Source organism: Notamacropus eugenii, chromosome 5 (assembly GCF_028372415.1).
Source record: "Notamacropus eugenii isolate mMacEug1 chromosome 5, mMacEug1.pri_v2, whole genome shotgun sequence".
NCBI lineage: Eukaryota > Metazoa > Chordata > Mammalia > Diprotodontia > Macropodidae > Notamacropus > Notamacropus eugenii.
In genome coordinates, this window is record NC_092876.1 from 456773728 (window position 1) to 456796846 (window position 23119).

Sequence of the window (23119 nt, forward strand, 5' to 3'; positions counted from 1 at the left end):
AAGGAAAGTTCAGGAACTACAAGTGTGACTTAATTATTAGCACTTGAGATCATATGCCAAATGACTGACACAAATGAGATTCAGAGGAGGTAGCTGCAGATATGGACACCAAGATCACAACATCCTGATGGAACTGTAGGTAGCTTTAGGAAAGTTTGCCCAGTTTTGGGGGTGCCACTCCAGAAAGAGGTATGGAGGTAGCTGGCATTCCCACATCCCACATACTTCCCCAGATTACAGCCTTAAAAATGTTTAAGCAGAAGCTAATAGGATGCTCAGCTGGTCAATGTTCTGGTCCAGGTCTACCTCTTGGATCTTTCTGAACAACTGTTCTCAGAACAATTCAATGATTTTGCTTGGGATTTGGAATGCAGTGAAATACATACAGACCATAAAAATGCAAACAAAGAAATTTACTTATAATACAATTAAAAAGGACAAAATTCCCGGTTTACTTCACATAAAATACTACTTTTCTCCAACTTGGCATTCACCATGGTAACAGGCACCAATGAGGCTGAAAGTTGTTCCCACAGGGCCTTCAGAACTTCAGGCACCAATAGTTTAAGATTTTTATGCCTCAGACAACCAGGAAGACAAACCAATAATTCAAAACTTGAGGATGTCTTTCTTACCTCCTTAAAGGAAAATCAAGACAACTTACTTAAAGTAGAGGCCATTTATGTCATAGCTAAACAATACTCAATAGAAATACAGAAAATTTTGCAAGGATTTCAGGAAAGTTCATCTACAGGTGATAGCTGAGCTAAAGAGATAACATGTTTTTAATTTATTACATTCAAGGGCTGCATGAATGAATGAAAATTTCATGTCCAATGATATGGTCTTCTCTCCTTTTCATCAGTTCCCCATTACCATTGCCTTCATTGATAAATTGACATTTTAGAAGATGAAGTCAAGGAGCTGGAAGGCACAGACCAACTCTCCCCTTTCTCACTGTTCAGTCATATCTGACTCTTCATGATTCCATCTGTGGTTTTCTTGGCAAAGATACTAAAACAGTTTTCTATTTCCTTCTCCAGCTCATTTTACAGATGAGAAAACTGAGGCAAACAGTGTTAAGTCACTTACCTAGAGTCACACAGCTGGTAAGTGTTTGAGGCCTGATTTGAACTCAGGAAAATGAGTCTTCCTGACTCCAGGCCCAGCATTCTGCCCACTATGTCACTTAGGGACTACATAAATTCTTAAACCTAGAAGCAAAGTAAAATGAACGCTCCTCTATCTCTTTCTCTGAAAGTATAAATAGGAAAAATAGGGCTATGACCATGCAACAGATCCATCCAATAGAATTCAAAGCAACCACAGCTAGATTTTAAGCATTAACTCAAGATTAGACCTAATAATTGCGGTTGCAAAGAGATCTAGTACATGTTAGCTGGAGGAATATAAAAGCTCAATAGTAGTTTATTTAAAATATCTCCTATATCAGAGTGGATAGCGAAGACATCAACGTATGTTTCCATGTTATATTTCTTCACATCTTATTTCCCAGAGGAAGCTATATTATTAATGCTTTCATAAAGATATTTTGTTTGGAATGTTGAGCACAACAAAATCTAGGCCAGATCCCTGGTAGACTGTACTAGAGTCCAAGATACAAAGAAAAAATGTCATAACTTGCATTTCCATAATTTTTAAGGTTTGCCAAACATTTTAGAAACATTATCTTATTGGATCTCCTAATAATCTCTTGAACTAGGTACTTCAACGAATTCTAAGTTGAATAACTGACTATATTATCACCTAGCCCACCTCTTTTTCCAAACAGATAACAAGAAAGTTCCTAACTGCCACCACTGAGTTCAAGTCGGCCAGTCTGATTGAATAACTTAACAGGCTCCTGAACTGAATGTGCTAAGTGTTAAGTATCTGGTTCACATCTCTTTGTGTTATACGAAAGGATAGCAAATATCTTATAGAAATGCAGATATACTATGGCTGTGATATCTATGGATGGTGTAATGGAGAGGCCTGGAGTCAGAAAGACTCATCTTCCTGAGTTCAAATCCAGCCTCAAACATTTACTAGCCGTGGAACCTTGGTCAAGTTACTTAACCCTGTTTACCTCAGTTTCCTCATCTGTAAAATGAACTGGAGAAGGAAATGGCAAACCACTCTAGGATCTTTGCCAAAAAAAAAACACCCAATGGAGCCAGGAAGAGTCAGACATGACTAAAACAATTAAATAACCACAAAATGGCATCCATCTCCCTGTTCTCCCAGTTTGCTCAAACTGCCTTCCCCACAAAAAGAGAAATGAAATTAGTCTAAAATGACCTATTATTATTGAAACCATGATGTCTCTTAGTGATCATAACTTTTGATTCTAAATGCTAGTAAAGCATCTCTTTAATAAGAAGAAGTAGCCGGGAATCTAGGCTAAACTCACTAGCCTATAATGTAAAGCGTTCCTTCTCATTCTTTTTCTTTTTTGAAGATAGGGAAAGACTTTGCTAATGCGCTTACTTACCTTGAGATGCAACTTTCTGTTAAACATTTGCATCGTCTTCTTTATACATTATCCTTGGTAGGGGATTCAAAAGCAATATAGGAATTGAGTCATTCTGTCTTCTCCATCCTTTGTTATCCAATATTATCATCAAACCATCAAAACTAGTGTAAGTAGTGGAGCTTTCAATTCTTTTATCATCCTATTGACCTCAAAAAAGCAGGGACTTAGTCAATTTTGTTGTTCTTAGCTTCACTGTGAGTCTCAACTTCTTCTGAATGGTAAGAGTCCTGCATTTTTAGTGCTTGCAATTCTCTGAATAAAAATAAAGACATTTTGTGCAGATTTCAGGAAGCAGGAGTTCCCGTAGAAGTGACAGACAAAGAGCTGAGCTTGGCGGACCTTTCTACTCATTAGTATTCATCCTAAGTGACCTGACCTTGATCTCATCTTCCATAAATGTATTTTTTGAAAAGTCCAAGTTGGTTGATGGAGGTACTGGTCCTAATCACTTTTGTTTCTGTTGTCAGAATTTCATTTTCTGAGCTTTCCATCTCTCTTGGGTCAACACCTCTGGAGAATTTTTGGCTTTGCGACCCTGCCTGTCATATATGTGAATTCTTTTAAACTGCTCTTTCAAAAATTAAGGTACTCGACAGACTATATCACTAATTGCTTTTTGACTTGGATACATCTCTTTTAATTTTCATTAAATAAAAGACAGAGGCACCCATTGGGGAACAGTTAAAGTAATGGAATACTATCATTCTGTAAGAACAGAAACCCAAGATTTGTCTGAACCAAACATAATGAATATATACAGTAAGAGTAATACTAAAATGGCAAACAGTTTGGAAAGCTGTAAGAACTTTGATTAAAGATCAACTCATATTTAAGAGGAGTGATGATGAAGCATGCTACCCCATTTCTGACAGAAAGGTGATGGGTTCTGCTTACAGAATAAGACATGGTTTTTAGGGATATGACCAATGGAGAAATTTGTTTTGCTTGATTATTATCCATATTTAACATTCTTTTCTAATAAGGATGAGTGAAAAGGAGAGAAAATGGGTTTTTACTCATAGAAAAAAATCAATTGAATTTTGAGAAATAATATTAAATTCTCTAAGAATAGGTCTAGCTTCACTTCCATATATGTACATATATATTTATGTACATACATACACACACACACATATGTATGCCCAGGACTCAGTAATGCTGCTTGTACCATAGTAAATACTTCTTCATTCACTCATTTATTCATCCACTCATTCAATAGATAAATGAATGAATGAACAAATAACAACAGATAAAAAGTTTCAAAAATTTCTAGTGATAAAGGTCACAGTAGGAAGTCAGATGCTTACCTAATTCTTGCCTATTTTAGCATAAAAAATTTCGTCAAGATATATCCGTGAAAAAGGAAGGGCAAATCATGCAATAAATATGATGAATCTGGAGAACTGAGATGAGGCATGGATACACCTACTACAAAATGCTGCTCTAATAGCTGCAGATGGCATCCAAGGCTCTCAAAGGATATGCCAGCAGAGTGGCATCAAGTCCTATTCAGCTGGAATGACTTCAACTAGAAGGGATATCAGAGAATGTCTCACTAGAGTCAGTTGAGTCCAAGCTAGCTAAATAGGGGAGCCCAAGTGACACAGTGGATACAGCACAAGGCCTTGAATCAGAAAGTCCTGAGTTCAAATCTAGCCACAGACACTTATCAGCTGTGTGACCCTAGGCAAGTCAGTGCCATTTTAGATCATCTGTAAAATCAAGACGATGATAGCACTGGCCAAGTGAGGTTGTTATAAGAACCAAATGGCATAACGTTCCTAAAGCATGAGTTATTTTTATTATTTCTATTTCATAGGAAGAAACTCCTAGGTATCCCTATGTTTAAACCTCAGAACAGATAACATGAGAAATCTGCATTCATGCCTTAATCATTAAAGTAGAGAAAGGAAAATAAGAAAATACACACATATATATATATATATATATATATATATATATATATATATATATATATGTGTGTGTATGTGTGTGTGCATGTGTGTATATACACACACCAGCCAGAGGCTTCCCCCAAAATAATAGACATTGGTACAAAACAAAGGAGAGTTAATAATGATTCCATAATCATGTTTTATATAAACAGTCTGGGACAATAACAGAAAGGTATAAAAAAAGAAAATCTCATACCCTTTCGTTCATAAACAAGCTAAATGAGTAACTTACAGACCTAAACCAAAGGTAGGTTCAAGCTTAAAATGAACTCAGACCTCCCCATTAGGCTGATGTTAATGTACACTGGTTCACTTAGGATAAAATGTCTTTGCAAGAACAAGGTGCCTGGATAAGTACAATCAACAAATCAGCCAGCCTTCACTAAAGACCTACTGTGTATAATTTACGCATATACATTGTTCTAGAATTTCTTTTCAAAAAGATTTATTTTTTATTTTTAATACTCATTTTTTTAAATTTTAGTTCTAATTCTCTCCCTCCTTTGCTCTCCTCCCCCAGCCATTAAGAAGACAACATATCAACTATAAATGTGAAAAATCACACAAAACATATTTTCGTATTAGCTATACTGGAAAAAAAAGCTACCGAAACGAAACAGAGAAAAGCATGTTTCCATCTCTACTCAGGATTCATCAGTTCTTTCTCTGGAGGTGGATATATGCTAGAATTTCTAAAGCATCCTTTTCTGCAGTATTGTGCATGTTGGAAATATTTATTGCTTAAGCAGATAATATGGTAACACTTGGCATTGGTCAGAAGAAAACTGTTCTGCAATGTGAAAGCCCATTATAAACAATCATTAGGGGTTGGGAGGCTTGGTCAGTTTTGCCATAAATAAATATGAACCTGTTATGGATGGGAAATTTACATAAGGACTTCAATTTTTAACTAAGGGAGATAGCTGAATAAATCCAGCATGCTGTCGCAAAGTATTTCTCTTGGGCTCTAAGTTGTTTATGAGACATTTTGCCATGAGCATGTGAAATCATCCATCATGGCTCGAGGCTGATTGTTTCTATTGCCTTATGATAAGTGGAAATTCGCAGTTCTCTATCAAAGGATGCCATTCTCCCAGATATTCCAGCTAACCGATTTTTGAGATGCATTAACATTTAAATGATCATTCTGAAGAGATTCCTTCCATCACCCAATGGTCTTTGCTTCCTTCACTCCCATCTTCTTTCAGTTATTTAGATGTGCATTTTGCAACTTACCTATTCTGTATGTCGTTCTTTTTTTAATATGTAGACGTTACAAAGGGCAGTTAGGTGGCACAGCAGACACAGCGCTGGATCTGGAGTCAGAAAGACTCATCTTCTTGAGTTCAAGTCTGACCCCAGATACTTACTATCTCTGTGACTCTGGGTAAGTCACTTAACCCGATTTGTCTCAGTTTCCACATTAGAAAAATGAGCTAGAGAAGGAAATAGCAAATGATGTCAGTATCTTTGCCATAAAAACCCTCAGAGGAATCAGGAAGACAGACTCGACCGAAACAACTAAACAATACCAACAAAGACATCACATGGAGATTATCTTAGAATTTTCCATGAATGAGTCATTTAACTGGTACCACAAATCCCAAACATTTTAGAAACTAAAGTCCTCTCCATGTTGCATTCATTCATTTATTCATTAATCACTTAACAAGCATTTATTAAGTGCCTGCTATTTATTTGCCAGGCACTCTGGCTATACAGAGACAAAAATAAAAGTCCCTGCTCTCAGGGAGATTAAACTAGCATCACAGAGTGATAACTTGGGTTTTCCTCACCTCTCATTTTTAAAGCACGTGGTTTTCACTTTACTCATAACCACAAACTATTTGCTTTTCTAGTACTTATCAGGAAAACGACTCATGAATTGTTTGCAGTCTAGCACCATGCCAAAGACTGGTTTAAGATATCTTACATCTGAGAGAGACAGTTTAATGGATGTCTTCCACCTAGAAACCTAGTCACACAATGTTAGATCACCCCAAAACTAATTGCTTTAATCCCCTCTTCTTGGTCTCCCACAAAACAATCTTCAAAAGAGTTATATTAGATTGCAGTTTCCGCCTTTTAGAGATTCAGCACAAGAATCATCTCTTTGAACAAAATGTATTTTCTTTACGAAAATATGGTGAAAAATGTTGTGCTACTCTTTTATCCAATGTCCCTTAATAAAATGAACCTGCTTCATAAAGCCATCCCCTAGTGTGGTTTTCACTACACACACACACACACACACACACACACACATATATGTATACATATACATATATTATGATTTATCATGAAAAACATGTACGTCAGCATGTTTTCTTTCTTTCTACTGGCTACCAAAAACTTAGAAACCAATTCATTACCTTGCTGTAGTAAGAAGGCCTTTGCAAGCATCTGGTAATATTTTCTCCTTTTCCTGCCTTCAGACAGCCTATTGTTGATTTGTAATCCAATTATCCCCCAAACTGTAAACTGTGTTTAGCTTATAGACCACTTTATGTCCTTTAGAAAGCAGGGTGAGAATCCTGAACAAAGGCGAAATATGGGCTAAGCTTGGAATTAAGAGGATTTGTGTTCAAGTCCTGTCTCTGGTGCTTATTGGTAGTGGAACCCTGGTTAAATCACATGATCTCCCATTTGCTTCAGGCAACTCCCCAGGACATTTCCCCCAAATCATTCATTAGATCTGTGTTAGTGGAAGAAATTCTTTACATTGATAAAATCATTTGTGTTTTCATAAAGAATTGTTAAATCCAGGGCAGCCCAAAAAGCTTTGCATAGTTTTAAGGTTTTTTTTGGGGGGGATACCCAGTATATTTTCAAATATTCAAGTAAATCTGAGATCTTCTTTATTTAGACATTTCCTTCAATAAAGTAAATGAGTATATGAGCAGAATATTGTGAATTTAATGTACCTATATCTTAGCAAAATTTTTTGGTAATTTTATTCTACTACTCTTATGGAGATGGAGAGATGTATTGGGGTGATAATAGAATTAAATGAATTCAAATTTGGGTGAACGTATGGATTTATAGAGTAGTATCAAGAGGTTTCTGGTCTAGTACCACAGGGGTTTGTGCTTCGTCCCCTGCTGTTTAATAATTTTTCAATGGTATGTAAAGATAGCGATGACAAAAATCATCAAATTTGCAGGTGACACAAAACTTGGAGGGATAGGTAAAACACTACAAGATAGAGTCAGCATTCAAAGGAATCTCATTGGGATGAATCTAATAAGATGAAAAAGTAAAGGGGAGGGGCAGATAAGTGCAAAGTCTTATACTTAGATATAAAAATATAGCTTTAGAAGTACAAGATGGGAGAGGGGGCATTTGACATGATTAGAAAGCAGCTTTTCTGAAAAAAGATCTCTAGGTTTTAGTAGACTGTAAACTCAATAAAAATCAGCAGTTTGTTCGGGCAACCAAAATACAAAGTTAATGTGGGTTGGGCTGCGTTGAGAGACATAGGTACCAAAGATATGGACATGACAGTCCACTGTGATCTTCCATCGTTAAACCTCATCTGGATTATTGGGTCTAGTTTTGAGCACCATATTTTTAAGGACATTTGTTCCCATTCAGTTGTTTCAGTTACATCTGATTTTTCATGACTCCCTTTAGGGTTTTCTGGGCAAAGATATTGGAGTGGTTTTACCAGTTCCTTCTACAGATGAGGAAATTGAGACAAACAAGGTTGAGTGAGTTGCCCAGAGTCACACAGCTAGTAAGAGTCTGAGATCAGATTTGAACTCAGGTCCTCCTGACTCCAGGCTTTCCACTCTATCCACTGCACCACCAAGCTGCCCCTAAGAAGAACATTAATAAGCTTCAAAGGATTGCCAGGATTACCTTGAGTTCATGCATTATGAAGTGTACTTGAAGGAACTGGGCATGTGAAGTCTGGAAGGAAAAGACATAGGATATGACAACTGTACAAGTATTTGCAGTTGTATTATGCGAAGGAAAACACATGCTTGTACAATCTCAGTCCAGAGGGTAGAACCAGGAATGATGGGTGAAAGACGCAGAGGGGAGAGTTGAGGCTTGATATCAAGAAAGATTTTCCAAGAGTAAGAGCTGTTGCAAAGGGGAATGAGCTGCCTTAAGATTCAAAGGGTCCTCATTCCTTGGAAGTTTTTAACCAGAGATTTCATGTTCATTTGTTGATTATGTCATAAGTGAAGGAACAGAAATAAGCATTTACTGAGCACCTACAATGTGCCAAGAATTGTGCTAAGAACTTTACAAATGTTACTTCATTTATTCCTCACAATAATCCTGAAAGGTAGGTGCTGTTATGATTCCTACTTCAAACTTGGGGGCAACTAAGTGGTGCACTGCATAGAGCACCAATACAGGAGTCAGGAGGATCTGAGTTCAAATCTCACCTCAGACACTTGGCACTTACTAGCTGTGTGACCTTGGGCAAGTCACTTAACCCCAACTGCCACATCCTGGGTCATCTCTAGTCATCTTGATGAATATCTGGTCACCAGATTCAGATGACTCTGGGGGAGAAGTGAGGCTGGTGACCTTCACAGCCCTCCCTCACTCAAAACAAAGTCAAGTGCAAGTTATGTCATTATTTCTCTAATGGTATGGTCTTCAGCAATGAAGGATGAGCACACGCTTCAAACTTGAAGAAACTGAGGCCAAGGTTAAATGACTTGCCCAGGATCACACAGGTTAGCAACAGCCTGAGGCTGGGTTTGAACTCAGGTCTTCTGGACTCTTGACCTAGCACTCTATCTATTGAGCCACCTAGCTATCTCTGAAGGGGATTTTTCTCTCTACAGTTTTAGTCTACATAGCTAAACTCTTTTAAGGGATTACATAGCTTGACCAGAAGGATCTGCTGTGTTCTGGAACTTTAAGCAGTTGGCACAATGTCATCTACAAACAGTAGTATTTCAAGGACTCTGGCATCCAAAGAGGATTTGTCTTCAACTTGATTTTGGGTTGACTTTTCTCAAACTCAATGGTCAATACATTTGTCAAGAACACTTCTCCCTGTTTCACACTGTAGCTGATGGGCAGCCAGGTGGTGCAATGGATAGAGAGCCAGTGCGGGGGTCAGGAGGACCTAAGTTCAAATCTCACCTCAGACACTGGACACTCACTAGCTGTGTGACCTTGAGCAAGTCACTTAACCTCAATTGCCTCACCCTGGGTCATCTCCAGTCATCCTGATGAATATCTGGTCACTGGATTCAGATGGCTCTGGAGGAGAAGTGAGGCTGGTGACCTGCACAGCCCTCCCTCACTCAAAACAAAGTCAAGTGCAAGTCATGTCATTATTTCTCTGATGACATGATCTTCTTCAGCAATGAAGGACAAACACACACACGCACACACACACACATACACACACTTTACCTGATATCTGTGATCAGATCAGTTTTAAGCGGGTTATTTCTATTACATATATTTCAAATAATGACTAATGGATGTACGAGTGGAGATACCTTTTTATAAATGAGCATATAATATATCTGCTCAGCCAAATACTTTAAAAATAATCAACAATTAGTAATCAAGATAGAATTTCATCTTCTCCACATAGTTTAGGTAATTATGATATGCTAAATATATGGTCCACCATTGAGTGTTACTTAGGAAAACTCCTCCTCCCTAATTACTCATAATGTCAAGGATGCCCTTGATAGATGACTCACAAAGATTTTTTATAAATAAGGAAGGAGTCACATAAGTTGGAAGTTACTGCTGTCCTGACTTCTGTCAGTATATACATTGAGATTTTTCCATCCCCTGTATTCAGCAGCAATCCCTCTTTTCTATGGCTTTCATATAAATACCTGTAATGCTGTCATAACTGTGGCATCTCCCCTGTAAACACTTGGCCCAATTCAGCTGCTTTTCCTGTATTTGCTCTCTTGTGCATCATTTCTATATCCCTTATAAGAACATCAGAGATCATGATGTCAGTGTCCTTATGTGATCATTCCACATCCTTGATGGAGAAAATGATTTGTTATAATTTTACAAGTCTTTTTCATTTTTCTTGTTTGTTTTCCTCCTATTTTCATCTTTAAATGCCCTTGTTATGACTTGGCTTAATTGGATGACATGCCAAGCTTTCTTTAAAGTGGTTTTACTCTCCACTGGTCCTACTCACCTTGTGATTTAATGCTGTTCATAATTATCCTCCATCCTCCATAAAATTTAAAACAAGTTTATATTCTAACGCAGTGTTTGCTTTGGTAGCTACCACTCTCCATTTTTAGGTCAGATATTTGCTGATTACTGCACTTTGTGGGTTTTTTGGATCTATTGTGGCAATTAATTTGTACTAGTTTAACTTTTTTATAAAATTAACATGAATATCATGTATATATATTATATATATATATATATGCATATGTATGTATTGGACCTGTGATTATACTAGTATACAGAATTCCCAGATGAGGAAACTCCCTTTTCCAATGCAGATTGGCAGCTTTTTTGCAACATATTGTCTGACTTTCTTAGAGCATCAAAAAGTTGAGAGAATTGCCAAGAACCACATTACCAATTGGTATTTTTGACCCCAAGTACTCCTGACCCTGAGGTCAGTTTCTTGTCCATGACACAATTCTGCCTCTTTTATAATATGTGCAACCAAGCACATATTATGTGTTTGTGTGTTCATGCTTCATTGCTGAAGAAGACCATGCCATCAGAGAAATAATGACATGACTTGCACTTGACTTTGTTTTGAGTGAGGGAGGGCTGTACAGGTCATCAGCCTCACTTCTCCTCCAGAACCATCTGAATCCAGTAACCAGATATTCATCAGGATGACTGGAGATGACCCAGAATGAGGCAACTGGAGTTAAGTGACTTGCCCAAGGTCACACAGCTAGTGAGTGTCAAGTGTCTGAGGTGAGATTTGAACTCAGGTCCTCCTTACTCCTGCACTAGTGCTCTATCCAGTGAACCACCTACCTGCCCCTAAATATTTAGTACTATATATGTGAATATACAAACATGCACAGATTACAGAGATATTATTTTACATATACGTAACATTTGGAAAATGGACCATAATCTTATGTTTTCTTCTAGAGTTGATTCATGTATTTGTGAATTTGGGTTATGCTACTTTAACAAAGCTTGGTCATCTATCTCTGTTTTGTGGATTTGGCCAAAATGAAGGAAGAAAGGGGACCTTTCTAGACCTACTTTATGTCTTTACTCTTTAAAGACAGGGAGTCACAATTCCATAAGTACAAAATTGGGAAGCCATAACCATTTTCACTCTACATCCAGTTCTCATTTCCTGTGTGACTACTTATATTGCTTTTCTCCTTTGTAAAAGAGAAGTGTTCAGAACCTCCATACTGGTCTCAAGATTCCTTTGGTAATATAAAAGCATTTGTACCAACTCTGCCTCCCAGAGCTCTGCAGTTAGCTGGTGATTTACAGTAAAGTGTATAGCTAAACATCTGTTTGAGTGTCGTGATAGGGTCTTCACTTGATGATTGCCATGAGGTCCCTTTGAGGCTTGGCACCTCTCTCTGCACATTTGGCCTGTTGGACATCTGGCACAGAATTACTGGCACTCTTCACACCTGAGCTTTCCTTGGCTCAACCACCTTTCTGCAAAGGACTACTGCTGGCCTTTTAATCACTGGGATTATAGGATTGCAACACCATGCTGACAATTTTTCTCAATAATGTACAGGAATAACTGCCAACAATTCCTCAAACTCTGTCACCTTCTGGCAGTTTGAGAGACAATCTGTTCCTATGGAAAAGTCCTCTTTGCTTTCAGAAGCTCTCTCTCCTTTGACTCTTAATAGACCTTGTGCTTGATTGAGAGATACTCTCTCAATGATTAATTGGAGATATATCCACTATTTCTCCCTGATCCAATCAGCATTTGAAGCTCTTAGTCTAAAACCTCTTGCCCTGTAAGGAGTGTGTGTGTGTGTGTGTGTATGTGTGTGTGTGTGTGTGTGTGTGTGTGTGTGTATAAAAGACAAAGGCAGAGAGACAGAGAGAGAGAGAGAGACATTTTCTAGAGAGATCTAGAACTCTTGCTCTATTTTTGACACTGAATGAAAATACAAGCTCACATGTATATGGAGATTTAAAGTTTTATAACACCTTTCGCATAAAGACCCTGTGAGATATATATAACAACTTTATTTCACAGGTGACAAACTGAGGCTCAGAGATTAAAGTGATCTACCCATGGGCAAAATGCCTCAAGAGACTTCGGGATGGCCCTGAAACCCAAGTCTCTTGCTTTTAGGTGCAGCAGCACTCTTCTGATTGTACAAGGCGTCCTCAGAAGCCCCTGGAAAGTTAGGGGACACTAGGAGATGGCCAAAGAAGTTTGTCAGGAAATAAAGTTTCAACTTTTTTTTTTTAATTGTAAAAGTCAAGGACACGATATGAGCTTTCCAATAAATAAGCAGTCTTTGAAAAACATTCCTCTTTAGGATCCCTGTTCATTTGTGTGGCTTTTCTTCTGTACATAAGAATAGAGATTTAGAAAACACTAAATGAAAAATTATGACATTCCTCATTCTCTCTGTCCTGTGTGTTGTCCATGAAGTATCATACAGCATTTGCTCTGGAAACAGAGCTTATTGCCTGCTATTTGGAGTGACAGACAAATATGAAGGAGTAAATCTTCTATAATGGTTGAGAAACTTAAAAATCCTTTAACATTTAAAATTTAAAGGGCATTTTACATTTAATGGACATTAGAGAATGTCAGAGGCATCTACATGGCAAAGTGGATAGAGCACTGGGCCTGGAGTGAAGAAAACCTGAGTTCAGATCTGGCTTGACCCTAGCCATGTGCATCTAATCAAATCACTTAGCCACCATGTGTCTCAGTTTCCTCATCTATAAATGGGGAGAATAATACCTCCCAGAGCGGTTTTGAGGATAAGATGATAAATGTTTATAAAATGCTTTGAAAATCTTAAAGCTGTACATAAACTTTCACTATACATTAAATGTATTTAAGAAGGTGGTGGCACCTCTCTTGCTATCCCAAATAACTGATTGCTTAATCAAACAACCAAGTTATTATTGATCACTTACTATCAGAACTGTAACTAGGACAAGGTAAAGAGTGTGCTAGGGCATGGATATGATGGGCACTCATGCTTCACTTCATGGTCCTCCACTTGTCAAACTCATTGCCCACAGAACTCCTGAATTTGTTCCAATCAGATTAAAATATAATTGGGAAATGTTTAATATTTAATAAAATAAGCAATGCAATATGATATAGTGCTAATTTCTGATTTCTGATTTGTTCATACATGTTCCATTTGAGTTTAATGGAATTGCTAGAGGATAAGGATATAACCATGTCAAAGGGAATTGATAGGGGATTTAGTTCCTGCTCCTCTCCACCTCTGCTGGATTCTTTTCACTGATACTGGCTAATCTCTAACTTCTCTGATGAAAGTATCCCAGACAAAGCTTTGACCAGTAACTTCTTTGCCTGCAATATCACACACAGTTTGATATGTAGTCATCCTCATCTCTAGCTAGCCAATGACTCGGCAAGCATTTATTAAGCACATTTTGTTGCTGTGCTTGTCCTTGGTTCTCAAAGAGTCAAGATGATGACATGACTTGCACTTGACTTTCATTGGAGTGAGGGAGGGCTGTACAGAGTCACCAACCTCACCTTCTTCTCCTGAGCCATCTGGGTCCAGTGACCTGATATTCATCAGAATGACTGGAGATGTCCCAGGATGCAATGGGAGATCCTGGCCAGTTCAGGCTGAGGTCTTATCACATTCTCCCTTTGAGTGATGTTACTCAAAGGATGGCCCCTTTAATTAAAAAAAAATCAAACTGGGAAAGGAAGACCATCAAGGCTCCTGGGTAAAAGAGAAAGAGTTACTACTTAGTAATTACATTCACCCTGTGCTAGGCAGGTGAGGTCTTGTGTTCCAGTCTATGAGCTCCAGAGTTATTAAGCACAGACTATGTGCCAGACACTGTGCCAAGCACAGGATACAAAGAAAGGTAAAAGACAGTCCGGAATTTCCAGGAGCCCACAGACAGCAGGCAAACCACTATATACAAAACCAGCTACATAAAGGATAAATTTGAAATAATATACAATAGTAATCAGAGGGAAACCAATTGAATAAAGAGGGATCAGGACAGGCTTCCTGCAGAAGGAAAGATTTTTATCTGGGAAGCCAGATGTTAGAGAAGAGAAGTGTTATCCATAAATTGGGGACAGTCAGTGAAAATGCCTGGAGTCAGGAGATTAATTAAGTTTATTGCTACAGAAATAGAAAAGAGGTCAGTGTCACTGAATCACAGTTTACATGGGGATTATAGCATGTAAGAATGAAAGTGAGAAAGGCAGATTATAGAGGACTTTGTATGCCAAACCGAAGATTTTATATTTAGTTCTTGAGGTGATGGGAAGTCACTGAAATTTATAGACCTGATCAGACCTCTGAATCAGAAAGCTCACAGTAACAGTTGATTATACAATGGACAGGAGGAGTGGGGAGAATTTTAGCAAAGAGGCTGACTAACCGCCTATTGCAGGTGTGAGGTGATGAGGGTGAACACCTCAATGGTGGCAGCATCAGACAAACAAGGTTGTGTATGTAAGAGATTTTATGAAGGTGAAATTGATCAGCCTTGGCAAAAGATTGAAGACGGTGATAAAAGAGAGTGAGGACTTGAGGATGACACCGAGGTTGAAAGTCTGGGTGTCTTATCTGTGAGGATGGTGTTTCCCTCAATAGTAACAAGGAATTTTGGAAGAGAGTTAAGAAAAAAGATGAGATCGCTAATACAAGGTGGATATTCCTAGTAGTTCATAATATAGTTGGGTATGGGAAGGATGAGATAAACATATCGTTAAAACCATTTTGTGATAGAAGACAGAAAAGGAAAAACACCAAATGAATGGTGCAAGCCAACGCTTATAACAGGGATTCAGAGAATGAGATCATTTTTGTACTGTTGCCTGGGGATAAGGAAAGGATCTACCATGGCTTGTGATGGCCTCCATATCCCTGCCTGAGTGTACACCCTCAGCAACTTGTTCAGGGGCTTAAAATGGCAATTTGCTCAGAGACTTGGCAAGGAGGAAATCCTCATCCTGGAATACATCTGTAAGAAAAGCTTCTGCTTTCTTTCTGCATCAATTAATGACATTGCTGATGAGGTATTTTATCATGTAAACACCTCCTCTTCATCAACAGAATAAAAATAGGCTTTTTTTTAAACAAAGTCAAGAAGGTCATGATTTGTTCTTGTTTCTTTCTCTGCCCTCTGCCTCATTTTTCCAAACTCTAAGTTGATATCTAATGATTGATTCCAGCTCTGTCACTGAAAATCTGGGCAGTTTAAGTAGCTGGCAAATCTCATCTAGCCACATTTCTCCATATCTTCCTATGGAAGCCTTCTTACTATCTCGGGTCTCCCCACATCATCTGCTTTATTTATATTACCCAGGTACAAGGGAAAGTCAATGACATCTTCACTGTCAGTAGGCAATATAAAAGAGATAAGGATTTGGAACTGACCCAATGTGTAATTCTGCTGGTGATGACCATCAATTTTCCCATTGTAAGGAATGTGTTTTGCCTCCATAGGTTTTATATACCTACTGAGGTTGTCTAAATGTAATTCATTAGGAGGCAGTGATAGATACACCTGAAATTTTGTGAGCTCTCTCAAAGGATGACTTTGATTCCTGACTAGAAAGGTCCAAGAGCAAAACCATGACACTATATGCTCTGTTATCCTCCAAAAAAGAGAAGTACCAGAGTAGAATTATATCTACTTGTCCTCCTAAGTGTGTGTGTGTGTGTGTGTTCATCCTTTGTTTTCAAGGAAGACCATGACATCAGAGAAATAACGACATGACTTGCACTTGACTTTGTTTTGAATGATGGAGGGCTGTGCAGGTCACCAGCCTCACTTTCTTCTCCTGAGCCTTCTGGTTCCAGTGACCAGATATTCATCAGGATGCCTGGAGAAGGCCCAGGATGCAATGGGAGGCCTTGGCCTATTCAGGTACTCACTTAGAGTCAGGCACTGCCCATTCAATGAATGGGCCTCTTTAATATCCTAAAGATAGAGAAGATAGGGAATATCTTTCTTGCCTTTCTCACTCCCACTTACTTCCTACCTCTCCAACTTTTACTCATCCTTGAGGTCTAGCTCAAGTCCCATCTTTCATGTGAAGTTTTCCCTAACCTCCTCCTCTGAATACTAGAAGCACTTACTGTTTCTTCCATTTATCTGGATTTAATATATATTGTCTCTGATTTTTCTTATAATATTTAGTACTATTTTCAATGATGTCCACTGTGTCACACTGTTTTCTCTTTTCTAAAATTTCATTGCACTCAGTGGGACCTCTGGGGACAGCTCCTGAATATTTTTTGGTGAGGGGAGAGATATGACTACAAGGTAAGAATATATCATTTGCTGAAAATGAAACTATTAAGGATTAACATTAAAAGAATGAGAAATGTTGAAAAATGCTCTCCATTCCCAGAGAAAAAACTGATGGTGTCTAGCTGCAGATCAGAGAATACTATTTCCACTTCATTTTTTTCATGATTTCCCCTCTTTGGTCTGTTACTTCTTTTATACCATAAGTATTGCTGGTCTAGAAGCATGATTACTTTTAAATTTAAAGGCTAAAAGTCATTAGCTTCCCCTTAAAAGGGGAAGGTACCCTGCACTTGCACCTGCAGACAAAACTCCATCTCACCAAATGTTAATCATACAACACAGCTAGTAAATAACAAGTAAACCCATTTATCCAAGGAAATAGTAAATAGAAATCTTCCTAGTTACCACTTATATAGAATTTGCTACCCAACTTGCCACCCTCTGTTTTTTCTTTTCTTTTTATCTTGGAGAGTCTTTCAGTTTCTCTGTTCTGAGATTCTTAATTCATTAAATAGGTAAGTGGAAGATAGAAGATGCTGGCTGAGCTAGGTGTTGAAGTACGATGGTCAAAAAACGTGAAAGAATTCTTGCTCTCAATAAGCTTACAGTTGAATAGGGGATAAGAAACAGTCACAACAAAATGTAACAAGAACAAAGAGGCCATGTGGTATGATGTAAAAAAGACTTGAATATCCAAGGTCACCCATAAGCAATCTAGTGGTACAGTGGACAGAGCCTTGGACTTAGAATCTGCAAGACTTGAGTTTAAATCCTTCCTCAGACACATGCTTGCTATATGACCGTAGGCAAATTACTCTACTTCTCTCTCCCCCTATTACCTCATCTGTAAATTGTGGTTGGACTCAATGGTTTTTAAGGCCCCATCTAACTCTTATACCATGTTCTATGATCATGTAAAAAGGATTGAAATCGTATTTCTATTGCTAATTTTGGATGTGACTTTGGATTAAGTATTTAACCACCCTGGGACTCATTCTCCTCATCTGTAAAAAAAAGGGATATGGAAAATATTATTTCTAAGATACTTTCTAGCTCTAGCTCTTGTAACCCTGTGAGATATCTAGACAAATAAATTAAGGAGGGAGACATCATATTCAGTTTCTCCTATTGGGTAAAGCTTGGAGAAAGTGAAAAATGACCTTAGAAGATAAAAAATACAGCCCTCATCACCTCATGCCTGGACTATTGCAATATTCTGCCTCAGGTCTCTACCTATTTCATTTTATCCTCTACTTAAATGTCAAGTAAAGATTTCTAAAAAGATCTGACAATGTCACACATACACACACAAACACACACACATGTACCCTTCAAAGTAGCTCCCTATTACCTCCAGGATCTAATTAAAATCCTCTTTTAACACTTAAAGTCCTTTACAACATGTGCTTTGTGATCAAGTGACATCAGCCTCCTTACTGTTTCTTGTACAAAATACTCCATTTCCAAACTCAGCATTTTTACTGATTGTTCTCCATGCCTGAACTGTCTCTCTCCTCATCCTCACCCCGTAGGTGCTCTGGCTCCCTTCAAGTTTCAACTAAAATCTCATTCTCTCCCAGAAGCCTTTCCTGATCTCCCAGGGCCTTCCCTCCAATATCTCCAGTATATCCTATGTAGATCTTGTTTGTACATACTTCTTTTCATGTTGTCTCTTCCATTAGACTTCTTGAAAGCAGGGATTGCCTTTCGCCTTTCTTCTCATTCCCCTATAGTTTGTGGGCCATAGAAGGTGTTTAATAAATGCTTATTGATAGATTCAAGAGGTGGAGGGATAAAGAGAGTACAGGCGAGGCACTGTACAAATTCACAGAAAGGCAAGAGGATAAGATGAAAAAAAGATACAATTCATTTCCTTAGTTTTCCAGCTTGACTGGAACATAGAGTTGTAAAGATACGTAAAGTGGAAGAAGCCTAGAGACGTAGATGGGAGCCAGATGTTAGAGGGCTTTAAATGTGATGCTAAGTGGTTTGCATCTTAACCTTTGTCAATATTCAATTTCCGTGAGCCACTGAAAGTTTTTGAATTATTGGATCAGATCTATGCATTAAGAAGACTGCTCTGGCAGCTGTTTAAAGGCTAGAGAGCAGAAGCATTGAAACAAGTTAAAGTTCACAGAAGGGGAAGGAAGTCAGGGAACAAGCATTTGTTTAAGTGCCTGTCCAGGAAAGGAGAGGAAAAGACAAATACTGAAGAGATTGCATGAGGATAAGCAGGATTTGGCAAAGGATTAGATATGGAGGGTGAGGGAGAGCTAAAAGACAAAGGTGATTCCAGGGTTTTGAACCTAGATACCTGGGAAGATGGTGGTGGCATCACCAAAACAAAGAAATTAGAAAGAAGGGCAGGTTTTGTAGGATTTTGCCTAAACATGTGTGTTGTTTCACACACACCCCCACCGGGGTATATTCACCCTTCACTAAAGTCCAACTCTAATATGTCATTATGGCATGAAGATAACACTGGGTTCTCAAAGTCTATATTAGCTGGGGACAAGCACTGCACAATTTCCCAAAGGCAATCCAGCAGGACCTTCTTTTCATCCAGTGTAGGCACAGATTCTGCTTACTGTGTATCTGAAGTCTCTCTCATTATATATGTTCATATGGAACAATTCAATGGATTGCTTACCGAACTTCCAGTATGTATTGTGGTCTGGATAATAAGAATTCCTTCCCCACTAGGATTTCCGCATGCATTTTTAAAAGGGTTATTGATTTCATTAAGGAGTCTATAGAATTCTCAGGATTGATGCAATTATTACAGTATCTTGTATAAACAGGAATCCCTGGAAGAACTGATAATCTCTAGGGGATCCCTCTAACATTTGGATTCAGTGACTGTGGCATGTAGCTTTGGTGAGTCCTCTCTGATCTCCCAGCAGTTTTATGAGAACAAAATGAGACAATCTATGTAAAACACTTTGCCAATCTTAAACCATTACGTAAATGTCAGTTTGGCTAGGGTGGTTATTTTTATGACACACCTCCCCATTCTATGCCTCAACTGACACTGATAATCAAAGGCTCCTGAAACAGTGTCACTTTGTTTTTGCATAAGCCAAACAGTCTTTTTTGTTCTTTACATATTCACGGAAGTCGCCTCAATGAAGGACAGTTGCATTTTGCTTTTCAGGGAGCTGGATGTAATACAGAGGGATGGACTTGGAGTTAGAAACAAGCTGGGTTTGGATCCTTGCTTTGACACTCGTTGTATATCCAGGGACAAATTACTTTACCTTTCTGAGTTTCGGTTTCTTTCTGTGTTAGATGGATAATACATGCTGCGTATATATTACGGATAAGAGGAAGAGTATTGTAATGGATAGTCAGCCCTAGAGTCAGAAGGACCTAGGTTTAAGTTTACTTCTGATACAAGAGATTATAGATGGGACCTTACAGTTCATTTAGTCAAAGCCCTTCGCCTTACATCCCAGCTGGATGACCCTTGAGCACCAGAGGCAACTTTCTAAGACCAAGTGGCAGAGCTCACCAGGAGCTCTTTACCCCAGGGAAATCAGAGGTGTACCCTCTCCCTTCACAAGACCCTTCACCCAAAAATTCTCCCTAGCAGTGTTACTTCAGGAAAACAAACCAGAGGACTACATATAATGCTTTTCAAATCTTTGAGTGTTATATAAAAGTCAGCTATCACTGCAACCAAGACAATACATTTTTAAAATAATCAGCTAACAAAAATTGCTGCAGTTATCCTGTAATCTTTGCACATTTTATGCAATAGTGAGACTATGAGGATGTCCTCTGAAATAAAAAGAAATCCTTTGCCAAAGTCTGTGTTCTCCCTATTCTTATATGAATTGTGGATACCCTTAATATCTGTGCAGATCATTCTGATAATTAGTTCATAACTTTCTGATCATTTTTCAGCAGTAATGACATAGATGTTTCAATTCCCCCAGTAGCTCAATATATTACATTTTCTCATATATCTTGGGAATCAATCCTTCATTACCTTCAAAACTGAATAATCTCTGGCAAGGTCTTTCTCTGCAAATATTTGGGCTGGAGTAGCTATTCTAAGTCTCATTCTTTAGTAATTAGAATTTCACAAGGGAGTGAAGTATTAAAATTATAATGTGGCATTTCAATTATTATCAATGAAGGAAATAAGTTTATTCTAGAAATTTAGACAGAGTTGATTCATTTTAAATGTGTTCATTGTTCTTTCAGTCTTATCTATTAATGTTATTGGAATAATATGGCATAACTGGGTCACATCAAACTTTTTTTTTTGTAAATTTCTCTTCATTCACTGGGTCTTGTTGCTTTATGAAGCAATAGATCTTTCAACATCCTCCTACATAAAGTTTTGCAAATGAATTTATATTTTAAACTAGTTTTGTTTTTGTCTGCCATGTCTGGCAAGCACATCAACTGCTGAGGTCGTTTCTGGGTTTTCTTTTCCCTTAAGGTTACAAATTTTATTACAGAGGACATAGGAATACATCCAGGGTGCTACCCACTCCCACCCGAATACCCTCTAATGGGGGAACCCTCATTTGGCTCTTTCCTCATTACCCCTTCAGAGGACACTGAATTCTGTAACCAGAATTCTCCATGCCCAGGAACCTCCTGTGACTCAGGGAGCTTTGGGAATTGTGGGTATACTGTTGTCCTGGGCATCATGGCCCTCCAGTAGGCTGTGGTAGATAGCTACTTCCTGATCCAGCAGACTCTTGATATCCATGATGAGCAGGTATTCCTGATTTTGGTGCTCTGTGTCTTCTCGGATGTCACTCAACTAGGCCTCAGTGTTGCTGAGGAGAGCCTGTATTTGTGACAGTTGGGCCCCATAACAGGTCTCTGTTTTCACCATTGTGTCTTGGAGAGCAGCTTTCATGCTGAGGTGAGACTACAGCTCGATCTCTAGCCTCTGAAGGGCCCACCAGATGTCAGTGACTTTAGCCTTGCTGGTCTGGAACTGTTCCATGTGAAAGGCAACTTCTTTGTTCAGTTCCCTCTGTCTTGCTGGTGGACCAAGCTTCAGCATCACTCCTGCTCTTCTCAACCATGGCCTCATACTGGCTTCTCATGTCTGTCAGGATCTTGACCAAATCAATGCCTGGGACTGAGTCCACCTCCACACTAACCTGGCCACCTACCTGCCCACTCAGAGCATTTATTTCCTCTTCATGGTTTTTTTGGAGGTAGGCCAGCTCCTCCTTCAGGACTTCAATCTGTATCTCCAGGTCAGCCCTGGTCAGGGTCAACACATCTAGTACTCTTCATAGGCCATTGATGTCAGTCTCCACACTGAGATGCAGAGCCTACTCAGTCTCAAACTTGGTTCAGAAGTCATCTACAGCCAGCCGGGCATTGTCAATTTGCAGAACAATATTTGAGTTCTCGATGGAGGCACCAAGAATCTTATCTTAGAGGTCCTTAACAGTCTTCACATAGGCACTGTAGTTTCAGGCTGGTCCACGGCCCTGCTTCTGAGACCAATCCCAGATCTTAACCTCCAGGTCGGTACTTGGTCTCCTCCAACGCATGCACCTCCTCCAGGTAGGAGGCCAGGCTGTCGTTGAGGTTTCTCACGGTGATCTTCTCATTGCCTACCAGGAACCACCCAATCCCCAAAAGCCCAAGCTGAAACTGCTGCTGCCGCTCCCATAGCTCCCACTCAGACAGGAGGAGGCAAAGCAAGACAAAGACATACCCAGACCTCCTGAGCTGCCATTGATGCTGGGTGCCCAGAAAGTCTAGTTTCCACAGAACACAGCCTTGTTGCTCCCCAGACCCAGAGTGGAGGTGGAGGATGACTGGTGGTAGCTGTAGGAAGTCATGGTGATGGCTTAGGAGGCTAAAGGTTGGGACTCTGGAGGATAGCTGGACAATGGTAGGAACTAGGCACTAGGAAGTTTAAAGTAGAGTTTCTGAGCTTTTTAGACCTCTTCTTTGTAAGTGATTATTTTACTTCAATTAAACTTCTAAAAAGAATGATGGAGGTCATGCCAATGCCATTTCTTTGACCAATTTCTGTATTTTTGTGTGTGTGCATATCTTTAAAAAAGAAAATAAATCAGGTAGAACCCGACAGAATGTCAAGTTGTCTTTTTAACTTTATTGTCTTTTTAACTTTATATTCTCTTCTAATTTGGTATAGGTTTTGATCTTTGCTCTAAGAAGTTGATGTCTGACCACATACAGTAAGGTATTTCAG

General features: G+C 38.8%; 1 pseudogene; it reads right to left on the minus strand.

The window, feature by feature from the left end:
* Nucleotides 1–21535: 21535 nt before the first annotated feature.
* LOC140508058 (keratin, type I cytoskeletal 19-like) lies at nucleotides 21536–22742 on the minus strand (annotated as a pseudogene).
* Nucleotides 22743–23119: the final 377 nt, after the last annotated feature.